The 18,133-nt window shown below is 47.2% G+C and overlaps 1 non-coding gene across 1 annotated transcript; it reads left to right on the forward strand.

Moving 5' to 3' along the window:
* The first annotated feature begins 12,972 nt into the window (after positions 1-12,972).
* On the forward strand, positions 12,973-13,044 carry Trnat-ugu (transfer RNA threonine (anticodon UGU)). The gene has a single exon. It is a non-coding gene; the product is annotated as a tRNA-Thr (tRNA).
* Positions 13,045-18,133: the final 5,089 nt, after the last annotated feature.

Genomic DNA, 18,133 nt, shown 5'->3' on the forward strand with positions numbered 1-18,133 from the left:
GAATCGCTAGGAAGCAAGACGATATTGTATTTGTCACATTCATTAGAAACCCATATTCGGTGGGTTTTACGTTATACCTGATACCCCATGAATATATGCTGTTTGTTAAGCACCAGCACATTGAATGTCTCGAGAACGAATCGTTACTGGTACTATTAGTTGTAGTAAAACGACAGGAAATATCATGTTGGTGGCCAAATAATTTTACTTTTTATTTATTATCGCAGTATAACTTGCGTGTTATGAGAGTAAGCCATCTTAAGGAAACGGCACTTTGAAGATTCATGAAAAACCTGTCATTCTTGTTAGGAATCGTTGTAATTAAATGTGAATTAATAACATTTTGGTGATTAAAGCCAATGTAATAATTAATTCAGTCACGTATCACGAAGCTACAACTTAGGTTCAGATGGCTCTGAGCACCACGGGACTTAAAATCTGAGGTCATCGGGCTCCTAGAAGTTAGAACTACTTAAACCTAACTAACCTAAGGACATCACACACATCCATGCCACAGCGGCCGGCGCTACAACTTAGCATATCAGGCAGAGGCACCACGTTACAGTACTGAGGTTAGCTCAGTAGACAGTTGAAGTCCTGCTGAATCAAAATTCTTTTCCGCCTTGGCGTTTTATAAGAGGTTGCGAGGCTTCATCACGAAATTAACAGAAATAATTATCTGTAAAACTTGATGTTATGTAAATATAAGTACAGGGTGTCCGAAAAGTCTTTCCCTGATTACATAAATTGATAACACAGGCTAGAAGTAAGATACAAATATGAAAACTTGTGTCGAATTGTTTACAACTATCAAAGTTTTTTTTCTGTTTTAGGTTCGCAGTACGTAAGTATGGATGAGGTGCAGTGCCCAAGAAGCCATGTTAACCAATCAGGAGAAGGCACAGTGTGTCCTGTGGTACCATGAGACACGATCACAAGCCACAGTGCAGAGACACTTCCAGACAACATTTGGAAGGAATCCACCTGATGTCAAGAGCATTAAAGCCTGGTATGAGAGGTCCAAGAACACAGGATCGATTGCTGACCTTCCGAGGTCTGGTCGAGCAAGAACCTCAGCAGACAGGTTGGAAGCTGTAAGGCAGTCTTTTCTGCGAAGTCCGAAGAAATCGGTGTGCAGGGCCTCACGTGAATTACAGATGCCAAAAAGGTCTCTGCATAACATTTTATACAAACGTTTATTGTTTCGTGCATACATAGTGCAAATCGTTCAGGCCTTGTTGCTCAATGACAGTACACGTCGATATGACTTTGCGGTCGAAATGCTATCACGTATTGAGGACGATGATGGTTATCTCAGACGAATTGTCTTTTGCGACGAAGCGACCTTTTTTTTCAGTGGAGTAGTGAATCGCCATAATGTGCGCATTTGGGGTTCACACCCCCTGGCGAGGTCATGGAGAGCACCAGAGGCAGTCCAAAGGTGAATGTTTGGTGCGCGCTATTGCACGATCGAATTATCGGGCCATTCTTCTTCGCTGAGTCTACCATCATATCTGCAGTGTATCTGGACATGTTGCAACTATATGCTGTTGCTCAGATGCTTCAGTATCACCCCGATGTCTCGTTTCAGCAAGACGGTGCACCGCCTCATTGGGGTTTGGACGTCCGTGCCTATCTCGATATGACCTTTCCTGGGCGATAGATTGGTCGTGATGGGCCAACGGTTTGGCCTCCACGCCCTCCTGACATAACCCCATTAGATTTCGTTTTATGGGGTTATGTCAAGGACGAGGTCTACCGAACACGTGTACCAGATCTTGAAACCATGCGGCAACGGATAACCACAGTCGTTGAATCGATCCCTCCAGTGATGTTGGCTAACCGGTGGACGGAAATTGAATATCGCCTAGATGTGCTTCGTGTTACCAAGGGTGCTTATGTGGAAGTTTACTGATGTATGAAAAAAACTTTGATAGTTCGTAAACAATTACACCAGTTTCATATTTGTATCTTACTTCTAGCCTGAGTTATCAATTTATGTAATCAGGGAAAGACTTTTCGGACACCCTGTATATTCTCTACCCAGAGTGAGTTTGTTCAATTTGATGAACTTTTATAAGCTGATGTCTTATTACATGTTCACGGATATTGAAAAACTAAACTCCTCCCGAACAGGTCATGAAGTCCCAACGGTACTAGTCCGCAGCTCGTGGTCGTACGGTAGCGTTCTCGCTTCCCGCGCCCTTGTTCCCGGGTTCGATTCCCGGCGGGGTCAGGGATTTTCTCTGGCTCGTGATGACTGGGTGTTGTGTGCTGTCCTTAGGTTAGTTAGGTTTAAGTAGTTCTAAGTTCTAGGGGACTGGTGACCATAGATGTTAAGTCCCATAGTGCTCAGAGCCATTTGAACCATTTTTGAACCCAACGGTACTGACCGGCCGCCGTGTCATCCTCAACTCAAAGGCGTCACTGGATGCGGTTATGGAGGGGAATGTGGTCAGCACACCGCTCTCCCGGCCGTATGTCAGTTTCCGAGAGCGGAGCTGCTACTTCTCAATCAAGTAGTTTATCAGTTGGCCTCGCAGGGGCTGAGTGCACCCCGCTTGTCAACAGCGCTCGGCAGACTGGATGGTCACCCATCCAAGTGCTAGACCAGCCCGACAGCCCCTAACTTCGATGATCTGACGGGAACCGGTGTTACCACTGCGGCAAGGCCTTTGGCACCACGGATATTGAATTTTTTATTTATGTACGCCACAGACGGAACAACATGACTAGCATACGGCCAATCGGGGAAAGGTGCGTTTTAATAGAGCTAACGTAGGAATTTTGCACCTGTCCATTCTCGTGAACAAACTGAATAGTGTACGAGTCAAATAGAGCCGACAACTGCCTCTGGAGAGCACCGAGAGGGAAAAATCTCGTTAACCATGTAGTGTGCCGACGGCGCTGTGTCTCGTGAAGTGGGACATTACGTCTGCGTGCACGTCAACTTCAGCTACCTCTTCCTGTGTACCGACAGCTTTACCGAGAATAGAATAGCATGAAGAGGTGTACCAGACGTGTCTCCGTAGGAGACAATAGGCGCAACAAAACAGTGTCGTTATGTTTCACGTATTTCGTTGATTTACGTGATGCTGAGGGAATTAGATTAGGAAATGAGGTACTTAAAGTAGTAAAGGAGTTTTGCTATTTGGGGAGCAAAATAACTGATGATGGTCGAAGTAGAGAGGATATAAAATGTAGACCGGCAATGGCAAGGAAAGCGTTTCTGAAGAAGAGAAATTTATTAACATCGAGTATAGATTTAAGTGGTAGGAAGTCGTTTCTGAAAGTGTTTGTATGGAGTGTAGCCATGTATGGAAGTGAAACATGGACGACAAATAGTTTGGACAAGAAGAGAATAGAAGCTTTCGAAATGTGGTGCTACAGAAGAATGCTGATGATTGGTAGATCACATAGCTAATGAGGAGGTATTGAATAGAATTGGGGAGAAGAGGAGTTTGTGGCACAACTTGACAAAAAGAAGGGACAGGTTAGTAGCACATGTTCTGAGGCATCAAGGGATCACAAATTTAGCATTGGAGGGCAGCGTAGAGGGTAAAAATCGTAGAGGGAGACCAAGAGGTGAATACACTAAGCAGATTCAGAAGGATGTAGGTTGCAGTAAGTACTGGGAGATGATGAAGCCTGCACAGGGTAGAGTAACATGGAGAGCTGCATCAAACCAGCCTTAGGACTGAAGACCACAACAACAACAACGTAACCCTCTGCGTTTGAGTAGTTGCTTTCTGTGACAGTTCCCCAGTTAGGCGCCGTTGTCTCCTCCTGCGATTGCCGTGTGATCCCGCCACAGGGTAGTTCCGCGAGTACAAACCGCGTGCGGGCAAGCGCTGGGCCTAGTAGCACGGCGCACGCCGTCGCCCGGCGTCCTTGCAAGGTCCTGCGCCTGCGCCAGTCTGCTTACGTCACGCGTTTTCTTTCCTCTGCAGCGGCTCCGGCCAGCCCAGCCCGGGCCAGCCACTGCTGTTGCTGCAGCAACGGCGGCCCGCGGCGTATGCAGCGATCGCCGGAGCACTGGGTTAGCGGAGGCCCGCGAGCCACTTCCCGTCGCTCGGTACTTAGCGCGGAGAAAGTGAGACGGGAGCAAGGACCTGCGCGCGGCGAGCTCTGTGGCGGCTGGCTGGCGCTCCGTCCCACGGCTGCCCGGGACCTGTTCACTCAGGGCAGCGGGGACGGCAGGCGGCGGCAGGAACTCCGTAAGGGGCTGATCCGGGCTCTGTATGTCTGGGAAGGCAAGCGAGTTTTGCATAGGAGAAAACAGGTCGATTCAAGGCGTATATGATGGTGCGGGGGTACAGTCTAGATGTCTGGTCAGTTGTTTTGGACGACGTCGTACTTAGATATCTCCTCTTTTGTTCCAGAGTGAATCATTCACTCTGCATCGGAGTGTATGCTGATATGAAACATCGTAGCAGATTAAAACTATGTAAAGATCAGAGTCACTAACGTGCAACCTTGCCTTTCGCGGGCAATGTCCTTACTGAGTGAGTTACAACCTACGAGCCGTCCTCACAGCTTCCTGGAGAGATAGACCCGAAAATAATACAGGAGAACTTTAGTGAAGTGTGGAAGGTATGAAATGAAGTGGTGAGGTTGGGTTGTGGATCATGCCTTCACAGCGCAGTCCGCGAAAGGCTAGATCCTGGGATTGTGTCCTCTCCCGACAAGCGGTTTTTTTGTGTTGGATGGATAGCAGTTTATTATCAAGAGTTAGTAAAAGATACATAGCCAGAAATATAAGTAATGTATCCCGAAGACGTGTGCTGATCATGTCTGGTGTTGTTACCAGGCTGGGTAGGATGCATAAGAGGCGCGAAGAGCGCCAGATGTTGAGTGAAGGACACACAGATGCTCGTGGGAGACAGCTTTATCAGCGCGTAGGTTACAGTACGCTTGTTCGCCCACTGCTAGAATACTGCTCAGCAGTGTGGGATCCTTACCAGATAGGGTTAACCGAAGAGATAGAGAAGATCCAACGGAGAGCAGCACGCTTCGTTACAAGATCATTTAGTAATCGCGAAAGCGGTACGGAGATGATAGATAAACTCTAGTGGAAGACTCTGCAGGAGAGACGCTCAGTAGCTCGGTACAGGCTTTTGTTGAAGTTTCGAGAACATACCTTCACCGAGGAGTCAAGCAGTATATTGCTCCCTCCTACGTACATCTCGCAAAGAGACTGAGGATAAAATCAGAGAGATTAGAGCCCACACAGAAGCATACCGACAATCCTTCTTTCCACGAACAATGCGAGACTGGAATAGAAGGGAGAACCGATAGAGGTACTCAGGGTACCCTCCGCCACACACCGTCAGGTGGCTTGCGGAGTATGGATGTAGATGTAGAAGGATCTCATTTTTGGTCTCCATTTGGCTGGCTGGTCGCATTGTGCAAGATTTGTAGGACATTCCGATGTGGCACTGCCCAGACGTTGGACTGCAGGGGAACACGAGGGCAGGCATACTCATCGACTGCCTCATACGGACACTGCTGTCAACACCACAACGCAAGTCGCGGCGTTTGCAGTCATGCCTTGATCGTGTGGGAAGCATGGAATTCTGACGAATGGCGTCGTATTGCGCTCAGCGATGAATCGCGGTTCTGCACCATCCCGGATCATCTTCGTCCGGGAGTTGGTGGTGATCTGGGGAGAGGAGTCACTCTTCCGTTGTTTTGGACAGGAACAGCGCTGTTACTCCTATCGTGGTGTGGGAAGCCGTCGTGTGCGACTTTAGGTTGTAGCTGGTATTGACTGAGGGAACTCTGACGGTGGTAAATCACTGACGGCCAGCGTCCTCACGTGTTACCTCCCTTGCGACAGTATTGTGGTGCTATTTTTCAACATGACAACGCTCGTCCACACATGGCACGTGGCCCTAAGTACTGTCTACGTGATGTTGGGGACTGTTATGGTCAGCAAGATGCCGAGATCTGTCCCCGATAGGACATATGTAGGACCAGCGCAAGCAAGCTGGGCAGAGATGGTGCGGCATCATTCTGATAAGTCGACTCATCCTGCCAAGTTCTTTGTAAATTTGACTCCATTTAGTAATTACTGAATTTAACTTTACATACCCTCTCAGACCGTGAGGTTGCATTTCGTTCAATACTTGTTTTGTAAATGCTTGCTGCGGAGGGTGGCCACTCAAACAAACTTGTTCATTCCGTTCGCTCTTACTCTCCTGTGTATTTCAATTTTTCAGCCAGGCAGTCTGTTTTAGTGTGCTAGTAGAACAGAAAAGTTCTAAATGGTTAGGCAAAATCTTTGAAGACGGAAGCTGCACGTAGATGACCCCTTAATCTTTGCCTAGGTTTTCGGAGACTAGTCAAACGATAAGGTACGAAATGAAAAGGTGTTAAAACAACAGGCGACCAAAGAAATCAGTGGAATACTCTTACCGCAAGTAGGGATAGGTTAGTGGGAGATCTGCTACGACGTAGTTAACTTGGTAGCCGGCCGCGGTGGTCTAGCGGTTCTGGCGTTGCAGTCCGGAACCGCGGGACTGCTACGGTCGCAGGTTCGAATCCTGCCTCGGGCGTGGGTGTGTGTGATGTCCTTAGGTTAGTTAGGTTTAAGTAGTTCTAGGTTCTAGGGGACTTATGACCTCTGATGTTGAGTCCCATAGTGCTCAGAGCCATTTGAACCATTTGAAGTTAACTTGGTGCTGGAAGCAGCGACAGGGGGCCACACTGTATGGGCCAACAGAGATAACAGTTGTGGTAGACCGTAGAGATGAAACAGTTACCACAAGTTGGTAACAGGTGGAGGACAGCATCAATCCATTCTAAAGACTGAAGTAAAGCATATCCAAAGAGCCACTGGCTGCACGAGCAAATAACACACAATCCTTGAGATGGAACTGAAGGAACTACTGGGACTTCTGAAGGATAGAATAGAGAGCTACACAGCCGGTGACGACGGCATATTGTCGAAAGCAGTGAGGGTGAGATGGTTATCGGGAGTATAAGGAATATGTCGGAAGGCAGAACTTACAAGTGGTTGCTGCTTGGCTATTAAAAGAGCATTTCATTTTCCACCTAGTATGTTACATGGTCATGGTAGATTGTATTACAGGATAAGTTGATTTCGACGTCATGCCATTTTCAGATGCCATTCCCCTCGATATAACTTTCCACCACCATATTGTGTGGGGGTATAAAGCGTGCGTCTCTCATTTAAATATTTAACCGTTGTCGTAGCATACTAGAGCGAGAACAACGTCCGCTACTCGTCATTAAATATTTAATCGTTCGAGTCTTTTACGTTCCGGTTTAAATATTTAAATTAGAGACGTACATTTGTATACACCCACACAGGATATCGGTTTAATGTTACATGGACAGGAGTAGCACTTGAAAATGGGGCGACGCAGAAATCAGCTGACCATGTTGTAACAACTAAGGTAGAAAATGAAATAGATTTTTAATATACTGAAGTGAGAAAGAAACTGGTATAGGCATTCGTATTCAAATACAGACATAAGCAAACATGCAGAATACGGCGCTGCGATCGGCAACGCCTATACAACACAACAAGAGACTGGCGGAGTTACCAGATCGGTTAACGCTGATACGCTGGCAGGTTATCAAGAGTTAACTGAGTTAGAACGTGGTGTTATAGTCGGCGCAAGAGCGATGCGACACAGCATCTCCGAGGTAGCGATGAAGTGGGGATTTTCCCGTACCACCATGAGTGTACCACGAATATCAGGAATCCGGTGTAACATCAAATCTCCGACATCGCTGCGACCGGAAAAAGATCCTGCAAGAACAGGACCAACGATCACTGAAGAGAATCGTTCAACGTGACAGAAGTGCGAACCTTCCGCAAATTGCTGCAGATTTCAGTGCTGGGCCATCAAAAAGTGTCAGCGTGCGAACCATTCAACGAAACATCATCGCTATGTGCTTTCGGAGCCGAAGGCCCACTCGTGTACCCTCGGTGACTGCACGACGCATAGCTTTACGCCTCGCGTGGGCCCGCCGATACCGACATTGGACTGTTGATGACTGGAAACATGTTGCCTGGTCGGACGAGTCTCGTTTCAAATTGTTTCGAAGTACGTGTACGGGCATGGAGACAACCTCATCAATCCATGGACCCTGCATGTCAGCAGCGAATTGTTCAAGCTGGCGGAGGCTCTGTAATAGCGTGGAGCGTGTGCAGTTGGAGTGATATGGGACAGCTGATACTTCCAGATACGTCTCTGACAGGTAACACATACGTGAGCATTCTGTCTGTTCACCTGCGTCCATTCGCGCTCTCTGTGCATTCCGACGGACTTGGGCAATTGGCGGCCGGTGTGCCCGTGCGGTTCTAGGCGCTTCAGTCTGGAACCGCGTGACCGCAGGTTCGAATCCTGCCTTGGGCATGGATGTGTGTGATTTCCTTAGGTTAGTTAGGTTTAAGTAGTTGTAAGTTCTAGGAGACTGATGACCACAGATGTTAAGTCCCATAGTGCTCAGAGCCATTTGAACCATTTTTTTTTAACTTGGGCAATTCTGCAGAAAAATGCGACATCCGACATGTCCAGAATTGCTACAGAGAGGTTCCAGGAACACTTTTCTGAATTTAAACATTTCAGCTGGCCACCAGACTGCCCTGACATGAATATTATTGAGTATATCTGGGATGCCTTGCAACATGCTGTTTAGAAGAGATCTCCACCCGCTCGTATTCTTACGGATTGATGGACAGCCCTGCAGGATTCATGGTGGCGTCAGTTCCCTCCAGCACTATTTCAGACATTAGTCTAGTGCATGCCACGGCGTATTGCGGCACTTATGCGTGATCGTAGGGGCCATAGAGGTGTAGCAGTTTCTTTGGCTCCTCCGTGTATGTTTGTGGCTGTGGCTCCTGATATGAAAAAAATACCTAAATATTTATGTTCATCTTCTTATAGTACGAGTGTGATTCTTGTGATACTAATGGTTAAAAAATTTCTCGTTTCTGTGGAAATAGATAATATACCTACCTAATTTTTGATGCAACGTGCGCTTCCATTTTTTAACTGTTACTATATTTTAAGATTAGGAAAATTTGATGTTGCTGCTATCCATGTGTGTTGGAGTCGTCTCTTTCTTTTGCTTCTGTAGTATTCAGCGGGTGACGTTCACAGTTCGTTTTCGTTTAGGGTAACCATTTACCACTAGTCCTGTCGCCTACCATTCATTTTTACAACGTTACGTAATCGCTATTGATGAAGTTATTAGAGTGAATGACATTAAACTTTTGAAGAGACGGTTAACTTTCAAGAATCTCTGCATGTTGACCTCACTGTGATGATGCTCTCGCTTTCTTACATCTTGTCTAAGTGAGAAGAGAGGCAGAATCTAGATGCTGGTGCGCTCATGACAGTGACTGTTTCGATTAGTCTAGTATTTACGCTGTAGGGGACTCACGGTGATGCCCCTTCATCACTTCTGTACACTGCTTTCGTTAAGTATGGCTCACGGCTACTTGTGATAAATGCCTGGAACACCATGAATTCTTGAGTAATCACACTTTTCCAAACATGTCACTTTTGGTGATTAGTTATAAAGTGGTTCTGTTGTTAACATAATCATTCGATATAGACTGAGTAATGCTTGTAAAATACCGTGACACTGCTCAAGGTCCCTAACTTTAATCTCACCAGTCCTTGGAGTTATAAAAATTACTATGACGTATTAAGATATTGCCACAATGTCATTAGTTCCTGAAAAATCTACACTACTTTTCATAAGGGCTTCACCAATCAAGAAAAAAACGAAAGACTGGTGTTCCCAATTCAATAGCTGATGTATTTACTAAGCGTGTTGTGTGCCAAAAACTGCATGAAATTACGATTCGTGAAATATGTTTTTGATAACAATGTATGCAGTCGTGCATTGCCTATTTCGATTAACAACAATAACTTTTATATGGGTAACCCTGGTTTAATATTAGCTAATATTAAATGCAACAATCAATGTACAAAAACTGATACTTAGTGAATCTCTTCGGAAACATAATTCAATAGAAAAACAATGATTGTACATTGTTTTCATATCAACTTCGTACAGGTCAACGCATGTGATGCTGGCTTTTGGGTGTTTTCTTGCGATCCTTTCTTAGGTTCAGTCATGACATTTCTGTGGCAGAACTCCGTCCGTTACCCCATGACGTTATATCCAGTGTATCTAGAGATTGTGGGAAGCTAACTACTGCATTAATAATAGAGTCTTGTCTATTTGCAATATGCCAGTAGTGTGTAGCTCTTGTAGTTTATTAGCCATAGGCCTGGCTGAATGGGGTAATGCCTCTCAGAGAAGGCAGCAAGACTTTCCCCTTAACAGATAATGACAGCGATATTCAAAGCGTCACAAGTGAATATGTCTCAACCATTTCAACTCCTTCGTAGAAAAACGAACGACGAGCAGTATTAAAATACTAAAATTCCTTTGTATGATGTAACAGAAGGAAAGGTTGACGACGTTAGAAAACATACAGGAAGAGTGTGTTTGAAGATCGTAATGGGTGGAGAAACACGAAAGATGTCTTCATACTGCAGTGGATGTCAAATGACCCGACGCATAGAACATTCCGCTTGCGAGGTAGTACAGTTTCCTCAAGTGTCACGGGTGAACCACGGAGGCCAGTCAGTTCGCGTCGTCGTGTGTTGCTGATGGTAACAGTGGATGCATGGGACCCACTGTCAGTAAATCGATCGTCATTCTGGAGCTGGACAACAACGACAGGTGAGCGGTCGTACCATACAGACCCACCTAGTCGCCATGGCGTGCGGGAGTCATCATCCCATGTGTGTACCTCTGCTCACCGTCCGCCAGAGGGCACAGAGATTAATACGAGCGGCAAAAGCATGGAATAGGTCTCATGAACTGATGATGCTCTGTGCACTTAGCTACACGCCGATGTCAGGGGACGAATATGTTGAAAGCCACATGAGGCTCTTATGTACCACCAGAGGATCTTTCTGGCATGTGGAGGAGGCTTCCTTGTGTGGTGGTTGTTAACACGAGTTGGAATAAAGTCTGTACTACGTCTGCCGTCGTCTCTACTCGGAACGACACATCCGTTTCATCATTTATAGCACCCGGCAGGCAACCTAATCCTTCAGCGGGACAGTTCTCCTTCTCATCGCTGCTAGACTGTGTCAGAATATCTTGAAAAACATTGGACGGGCTGAAGGTAGTTATGCAGCCATTAAATCATCTGTTCTAAATCGCACTGATTTCATCACATGAGATGTTTGTGGCTTGGAACCAACTCCAACGAATATGACGATGGTGTCTGTTTTTTCGGACATGTCCGAAAGAACAGATACCATCTTCATATACACTCCTGGAAATGGAAAAAAGAACACATTGACACCGGTGTGTCAGACCCACCATACTTGCTCCAGACACTGCGAGAGGGCTGTACAAGCAATGATCACACGCACGGCACAGCGGACACACCAGGAACCGCGGTGTTGGCCGTCGAATGGCGCTAGCTGCGCAGCATTTGTGCACCGCCGCCGTCAGTGTCAGCCAGTTTGCCGTGGCATACGGAGCTCCATCGCAGTCTTTAACACTGGTAGCATGCCGCGACAGCGTGGACGTGAACCGTATGTGCAGTTGACGGACTTTGAGCGAGGGCGTATAGTGGGCATGCGGGAGGCCGGGTGGACGTACCGCCGAATTGCTCAACGCGTGGGGCGTGAGGTCTCCACAGTACATCGATGTTGTCGCCAGTGGTCGGCGAAAGGTGCACGTGCCCGTCGACCTGGGATCGGACCGCAGCGACGCACGGATGCACGCCAAGACCGTAGGATCCTACGCAGTGCCGTAGGGGACCGCACCGCCACTTCCCAGCAAATTAGGGACACTGTTGCTCCTGGGGTATCGGCGAGGACCATTCGCAACCGTCTCCATGAAGCTGGGCTACGGTCCCGCACACCGTTAGGCCGTCTTCCGCTCACGCCCCAACATCGTGCAGCCCGCCTCCAGTGGTGTCGCGACAGGCGTGAATGGAGGGACGAATGGAGACGTGTCGTCTTCAGCGATGAGAGTCGCTTCTGCCTTGGTGCCAATGATGGTCGTATGCGTGTTTGGCGCCGTGCAGGTGAGCGCCACAATCAGGACTGCATACGACCGAGGCACACAGGGCCAACACCCGGCATCATGGTGTGAGGAGCGATCTCCTACACTGGCCGTACACCACTGGTGATCGTCGAGGGGACACTGAATAGTGCACGGTACATCCAAACCGTCATCGAACCCATCGTTCTACCATTCCTAGACCGGCAAGGGAACTTGCTGTTCCAACAGGACAATGCACGTCCGCATGTATCCCGTGCCACCCAACGTGCTCTAGAAGGTGTAAGTCAACTACCCTGGCCAGCAAGATCTCCGGATCTGTCCCCCATTGAGCATGTTTGGGACTGGATGAAGCGTCGTCTCACGCGGTCTGCACGTCCAGCACGAACGCTGGTCCAACTGAGGCGCCAGGTGGAAATGGCATGGCAAGCCGTTCCACAGGACTACATCCAGCATCTCTACGATCGTCTCCATGGGAGAATAGCAGCCTGCATTGCTGCGAAAGGTGGATATACACTGTACTAGTGCCGACATTGTGCATGCTTTGTTGCCTGTGTCTATGTGCCTGTGGTTCTGTCAGTGTGATCATGTGATGTATCTGACCCCAGGAATGTGTCAATAAAGTTTCCCCTTCCTGGGACAATGAATTCACGGTGTTCTTATTTCAATTTCCAGGAGTGTAGTTAAGGCTAATCGGCCATTGACCTTCTTCTTCTGTGCTCAATGCACACGCATTACCCGAAGTCTTATGGGACTCGGTAAGATTGTCTGCCGCGAGTAATGAGTGTAATGGGCAGGGGCACTACGAATTTAGTGTGTGGACATTAAGTTCGGAATGTGGGTCTCACGGGGAGCGTGCAAGGGTTAAATCCCTGCAGTCGCACTAACCTCTGTGCCCTCGGTGGCTCAGATGGATAGAGCGTCTGCCATGTAAGCAGATCCCGGGTTCGAGTCCCGGTCGGGGCACACATTTTCAACTGTCCCCGTTGATGTATATCAACGCCTGTCGACAGCTTAGGGTCTTGATTTAACTATCATTTCAACTCCTACGAATGTCAGAGAGGAGCGGACGGCAGTTGAGCGATCGTGATTAGGCTGGCTTCCCACCGATTAACAGATGAGATGTGGTTCAAAGTAGGGAACATGAACAAGTGCTCACAGGTCGTAAGGTGAAGCGTTTTACAGTCCATGTTTACGAGAGATTTTTTTCTTGTTTTGTCCACACTACGATCTCTGAAGGTATGGCGATGGAGTTCTGGTTCGCCGTATTTGTCCTATGGGATGCGGCTTTTGAATCATTCCGTATAAATAAACTGAGGTGGCTAAAGTCATGGGATAGCGATATGTACATATACAAGTACACAAGGTATAAAACGGCAGTGCATTGGCGGAGCTGTCATTTGTGCTCAGGTGATTCATGTGAAAAGGTTTCTGACGTGATAAGGCCGCACGAAGGCGACTAACAGACTGCGAACGCGGAATGGTATTTGGAGCTACAGGCATGGGACATTCCATTTTGCAATTGGTTAGGGAATTCAATATCCCGCGACCCACAGTGTCAAGAGTGTGCGAAGAATGCTAAATTTCAGGCATTACCTCTCATTACGGACAACGCAGTGGCCAACGGGCTTCTCTTAACGACCGAGAGCAGCGGCGTTTGTGCAGAATTAACAGTGATAATAGACAAGCAACACTCGGTGAAATGACCACAAATATCAATGTGGGACATACGATGAACATATCCATTAGGACAGTGGGGCAAAATTTGGCATTAATGGGCTACGGCAGCAGACGACCGATGCGAGTGCCTCTCCTAACACGACGTCGCCTACAGCTCCCCTCCTGGGCTCGTGACCATTTCGGTTGGATCCTAGCGTCTGGAAAACCGCGGTCTGGTCAGGTGAGTCAAGATTTCAGTTCGTAAATGCTCATAGTAGGCAATAATATTATCTTGGAACTCTTCCATTTGGTCCGTGTTTGCATAGAAAAACAGTAATATCAGAAATTGAGTCCGCCTTGATGCAAAACATCTTGTTGTTCGTTTATTTCTTTATTATCCCAAACTAGTTTCGGCAACAAATATCACAATCATCAGTGGTTTTTTTTTAAATCTAAAACATGCAGAAAATGGTATGTCATACGAAGTCCACCTTTTAGTATTTGTTTACTAACAGCCGCTCACACGGTTGCAAATGACATGATGTTCTCTAAGTAAAAAGACGGCAACAGAAAAAAGGAGCACAGAAAATATGTCAAACAGCGCCAATAATTGCTTAAAACATGGTGTAACATACAATAAATAAGGTAGTACGAAAGTATCAATATAAACTATATTTCAAAAGACGATTTGTAAAAATGTAATAATGTTTTACTGTGTTTGTACAACCATACCATTTTATGCATGTTTTAGATTTTAAAAAAACCACTGATGATGGTGAAACTAGTTTGGGATAATAAAGAAATAAACGAACGACAAGGTGTTTTGCATCAAGGCGGACTCGATTTCTGATTTTACTACTGATGGTAGGGTTCGAGTGTGGCGCATACCGCACGAAGCCATAGCCGAAGCTATCAACAGGACACTGTTCAAGATAGTGGTGGCTTCATAATAGTGCGGGCTGTGTTTCCATGGCACTGATAGGGTCCACTAGTCCAACTGAACCGATCATTGACTGGAAATGGTTATGTTCGCCTACTTGGAGACAAATTTGCATTCACTTTGCATGAACTTAATGTTCACCAACAACTATGTTAGCGAGACACAGCTATTTACGATCGGTTTGAAGATATTTCTGGACAATTCGAGCGACTGATTTGGCCACCCAGATCGCCCCCCATGAATCCCATCGAACCTTTATGGGACATGATCGAGAAGTCAGTTCGTGCACAAAATACTGCACTGGCAGCACTTTTGCAATTATGCACGGCTATGGAGGCAGCGTGGCTCAACATTCCTGCAGGGGACTTCCAGCGACTTGTTGACCCATGCCACGTAGAATTTCTCCACTACACCAGGCAAAAGGAGGTCCGACACCATATTAGGAGATATCCCATGCCTTTTGTCTGTTCAGTGTAGCCGGCCGGAGTGGCCGAACGGTTCTAGGCGCTACAGTGTGGAACCGCGCGACCGCTGCGGTCGCAGGTTCAAATCCTGCCTCGGGCATGGATGTGAGTGATGTCCTTAGGTTAGTTAGGTTTAAGTAGTTCTAAGTTCTAGGGGACTGATGACCTCAGATGTTACGTCCCATAGTGCTCAGAGCCATTTGAACTTCAGTGTAGATATGACATGAAATATCTGTGGAGGTCTGGGATCAAGCTGTTCATCTCGTAACTAATTAGTCTGCTAATGACGTTATCGCATAATCCAGCTCGCATGAGACCGTCGCACGAAGAATATGACTCGTAAATTTGAATATCCAACCTAAATGGAACGAAAATCCTAAACGAAAAGGCAATACTCACTGCATCAAATTGCTAGTGTAATTAAGGACTGTGCTATGAGTACCACAACATCTTTCACCTCAGCAAGTGTGTAAATCCCAGATGAGACAAGTGGGCAGCCACTGCTGGCTATTCTGGAAGCTACTGGCATATTTGTCGTCACGTCCGCCCCGCCTACTTTTTTTGTTGCGGTGCGGTGCGGTGTGTCAGAGGCGCGGCGTGACGTCAGCACACGGTCGGCGGCCAGTGTCCGGTCCGGCTGCCGCTTTCTCCGCGTCCGCGCCAAGCCGTACCAGTGGCGGCACTGGCCGGTGGGCAGTGTCCGCACTCCTCCCCAGTCCACAGTCCCTCGAGGAGCCAGCCGCCAACCTGTGTCGCCGCCTTCCTCGTGGATCCTGCTCTACGAAATACAGTACCTTGCCACTGACTCCGCACGCAACCTTGTAGCTTACCTTTCTCTCCTGGTGCCTGCCTGAGACATAATCTCATCTCTTCAAAGAGCACACTGTACGATTTTGAGCGCTCCGCTGTAGATAGTGGAGAACTGGTATCAGACGGTCAGTTGTATGGAATCAAGCGATAACACGGATCGACGTGGAGACGTGACAGAATGGGAGAACAGATCTAACGAGGAAGACATTTTTCAGTCTGCAGTGAAGTATGCTCTCATATGAAAGTTTCTGGCAGATAAAAACTGTGTGCCAGACTGAGACCCGAACTCGAGACTTTTGCCTGTCGCGAGCAAGTGCTCTACTGACTGACCTACCTAACCACGATACACGACCCGCCCTCACAGGTTTACTTGCGCTGTGAGTAAAGCTGTGAGGATGGGTCGTGAATCATGCTTGGAAGGCACAGTCGATAAAGCACTTGCACGTGAAAGGCAAAAATCTCGAGTTCGAGTCTCGGCCCGGCATACAGTTTTGATCTGCTAGGAAGCAAGAATTTTCTAGTTTCAACCTGATCGATTTTATGGTGCATCAACGCAGTCTGCCCTGCGTATCTACAATGGATCGTGGACCACTCACAGCTATATTGAAGCGTTCCTTTCGTCCGTGCCTCGGAGCTTTCGTGGGGTCGCTCGAAGACACACACGCAGCCGCTGGCAGAATCTACGCGTTCTTGCCAATGTGCGGCGCGCAAAGCAAATTACGCGATGTACTGTACCGCGGATTTCTCCGGAAATGTTTATTGGTGGACCTGGGTTAATTCTTTCTCTGCTACACACGTAAAATGAATCTGAGTATGAATCGTCAACCTCACTGTAACCCATGAGACAGATTTCAAATCCTAACTAATCCAATGTCAATCATCAAAGCCCAGTAACAATCTATCTACTACCAGAAAGATTCTGAGATCCGACCAGTAGAATGGAATATGTTCAGCGCTAACATACTGTAAACCGCATCCATCTGGTCACTATCAACTTTCATCTATAATCACTAGAACAGCAAAACAGGAATACGGAAAGAATCACACAAAACCATCACTCTCAAATTTGCATGGAAACAAATAGAATTTATTGGCATGAACTTGCCTTTTCCCCACAGCTTCATCCGCGTTTGTGTTCGAAACATATACTGAACACACCTCCCCCTTCCCCTCTGTGTGTCCATCTCATCCTCCTACCACTATATGTCTATCTTCTCCATTCCACCTTCTCAGTCTCTTCATTTCCTTTTCCCCATCTGTCCAGTTGCACCACATCCACACTCTGTCCATATCTTCCTGTCCTCTCTCTCTGAGTGTATCCTCCTCCCCCTCTTCCTTTTTCACCCGTCCACCCCTCTACATCTTTCACCTGCCTCCTACATCTTCCTCTCCTCTCTGCTCCCTGTCTATTACCTTCTACCCCTCACTCTGTCCATACCCTCCCCTATCCCTCAACCAAACCCCAGCCACACTCATAGGCACCTGTAACCCCTGTAATATTCAGTAAAGCAGGCTGATACTGTTCCCACAGTTTTGCCTGTCATGAAGGGCAAGCTACACATCAAGGGCTCGAAAATAATTTATTTGCCCCTCACATACAGGCTGCTATGCAAATCAGGTCGATAAAGCTGGTCCCTACTTCTTCAACACAACACTCCTCTCATGTAGGGCAGCCTACATATCAGAGCCCAGAAAACCATTTCTCGCCCCTGATATGTGGTCTGCCCTGCAAAGCAGGTTAATGTGGCAGGCCAATACTGTTCCCACAAAACATATCTGTCATGCTGGACAGTCTATATGCCAGGAGCAGAAATAGCTCACTTTATCCCCTATCCCGCCACTATTGCAGTTAGGAGGCTATAAATCCCACAGTGCTGATACTCATGAGGCCTGCTGTTTGTGTGCCAAATTTGGTTGAAATAGATCTATAGGTTTGGGAGGAGATCCTGGACGTGCACGCATATGCCTTAGCCAAGTCCATCAGTTTTATTCAAACCCTCTTCATACTAGCCAATGAGTTCACAATCTGGTCTGACATCTCGTTCTTTAGTAAACAAGTCCAACACTTCTCGAGAAAAACAGCAAAATGCCTAAGCAGAATTCGACAACTGCTATTAGACATGCGTCAGTCTAATGAGTATCAGCACTGTGGGATTTATAGCCTCCTAACTGCAATAGTGGC

This window comes from Schistocerca cancellata, chromosome 2 (assembly GCF_023864275.1).
Source record: "Schistocerca cancellata isolate TAMUIC-IGC-003103 chromosome 2, iqSchCanc2.1, whole genome shotgun sequence".
NCBI lineage: Eukaryota > Metazoa > Arthropoda > Insecta > Orthoptera > Acrididae > Schistocerca > Schistocerca cancellata.